This window comes from Castor canadensis, chromosome 9, assembly GCF_047511655.1.
Source record: "Castor canadensis chromosome 9, mCasCan1.hap1v2, whole genome shotgun sequence".
Classification (NCBI taxonomy): domain Eukaryota; kingdom Metazoa; phylum Chordata; class Mammalia; order Rodentia; family Castoridae; genus Castor; species Castor canadensis.
In genome coordinates, this window is record NC_133394.1 from 113,440,114 (window position 1) to 113,442,546 (window position 2,433).

At 41.1% G+C, this 2,433-nt stretch overlaps 1 pseudogene; it reads right to left on the reverse strand.

Annotated features, from left to right (window-relative positions):
* Positions 1-1,252: 1,252 nt before the first annotated feature.
* LOC109685091 (COP9 signalosome complex subunit 8 pseudogene) lies at positions 1,253-1,728 on the reverse strand (annotated as a pseudogene).
* Between the last annotated feature and the right edge of the window lie 705 nt (positions 1,729-2,433).

Consider the following 2,433-nt stretch of genomic DNA (forward strand, 5'->3'; position numbering starts at 1 on the left):
AAATGAAAAAAAAAATAAATTAAAAAAAAAAAAAAACAATATATTTGTGTAGTACAATGGGTGACATTTCCTCCATATTAATTTAAAACTTTCTCAGTGCTAAAATAAAGCATGTATAATGTAGCATATTCAGAGAAATAAAATCAGGGAATTAAAGACTTTAAAAAAAATTCCTCTTAGCACAGTTTGGTGGTTAAAGTGTGGAGTTGGGACTATAGGGATTTGGATTCAAGATCTAATTTTCTCATTTACTAATGGAGAAACTTTGGGGGAACCATATAATTTTTTTTAAAGAATTCAGTTAACTGTTTATTGAACAAATGCAGATGACTGAACCAAGGGGTGTGTGAATCTGATGATACAATAAACAATTGCAAATATTCAGAGGGCTGTCACACCAAGAATGAGAAACTTGTTCAGTATTTCTCCAAAAGGCAGAACTTAAACCAAGGGATAAAGATAAGCATGGAACAGTGCACAAAGTGTGTCACTGATCTCAAAAGCTTCTTCCCCCCCACCCATACGCTGCATTCTACACCGAACCTTTCCCTTCTTCTGAAAGGACACATTAGAACGTAATACTTCCCCTGAACCTAAAATCACACTTCCATGTGAGCAGCGATGTACTCACACAATGGAAAGTCTAACTAACAAGCCAGTTTCCTCAGGAAACAGTGGATTTGTCCCGCAGCTGTATTTCCAGATTCTGCAGGACTGACTCTCTGGAGGTGAGGAGAAAACAGAGCCTATGCTCTGGAGTGTGAATGAAAATCCCAGCATCTCAGGTGTGGTTTCTGGATCCAGTCCTCCTCCACCCCAAGTGCATCAGCCATCGGTGTGGATGGGAGAGGGGTGGGTGCTGGGCAGGGAGAAAAGAGCTGACACCCTGGGTCCACATGAAGTAGGATAGCGTATTGTAAGTCAATCACTTGGAAATACAAATTGTCTGTATAGTTCTGATGGGCTCCAAACAAATTCTTAAATGGTACAGAAATGAGAACTGTTTCGACTATTATGCAGCGTGATGTTTAAGGACTCTCTTTCTTTCTAATTATAATTACATATACATAATATAATTACATATATAATGTAATGTGTGTATCTTTTACCTTACATATGTATTTTATCACATGCTCAGTAAAGGATGCTGAGGGGCCCACTCCATTCAGTAAATTGAAAATAAAAACTTTAAATCTCTGTATGTGTCAGTGCACAGGATTGTGAAGGTGGATCTTGAACTCAGAATGATAAATCAGTTTTCAGAGACAGCCACATAATCGGTGAGTCAGGCTAACTGCTATTCACTGGGGACTGGTGGAACTGGGCCGGCTCTGATAAGGGGTGAACCTGTTGGAGGAAATATCCAGGACCCCTGTGACTGGTGTCCTGGCAGAACCATTCTTGTCATGCAGTCGGCTTGCCATCCTCGTTCCAATATACCTTTCACGGCCTCTTCTACAGGAAGTCCAAGAAAGCTGCGAAAGCACCTGTGATTATTGAAGAGCAGGTTTGTGACCAGGGCAAAGGCGGTCTCCTTGTCTATCTCTAGGTGTTTCCATGGTCGGCTGGATCATCTCAGACCACTGGCAGACACTGATGGACATACAGATCCCAGGGAAATCTCTCTGCCAGATTCTCCATCCTACGGACCAAATTCCCTCCAAGTTCAGAATCTGCAGATTTTATAGCAGGCGGTATTCTTTTCCAAAGACATCTTGGATTATTCATGTCACTATGGAGCAAATATAAGGGTAGAAGCTGACCGTACTCTGCTGGTGTGGCACTTCTTCCAGGGCCTCCAGCTCCTGGTTCTCCCACTGATGGAGCTGTTTGTTGAAACTGAAGGCACTTCCCGCCATCACCACAGGGCCATCTTTCCAGCCACTGTGTAATCTTTTAAAGTCTCAGTTTGTCTGCAAAACAAAGTTATAATTTTGCCTACCTCATGAGCTGCTTTGAGAACAGTTCAACACAATGCGTGTACAGGGATTGACACAAAGTGAATAACTTAGATGGTGGTGCAAAAATGTTTTTTTCCTCCTGTTGGGATTAGAATTCTGGCACTATTTCTCAGGTAAAGTCCACCTCAGTAAAGCAATTATAAGTAACCATTTGAAAGTGGTTCTTTAAGGACTTCATGAAGCTGACAAATTAGTGACATTTAAACGGTGTACCACTTATGTTTGTCCTTCATTGGAGAACCAATGACAGCCCCCAGAACTGGTTCTGGGGCAGCTGTCTTACTCCCCAGTTTGGAGGACACAGTGGCAGATCACTATTTGTCTCTGACATGCAGTGTCGTTGAGATGCCTTAGTCTAACATCAGAGTTTTAAACAAACATTGTAGAAAGTTCTTACACTTTGAGTTTAAATTTGTTGAACAGTTTTCAGTACTAAGTTTTAATCAATGTTTTATTTGGAACATGTGAGTTC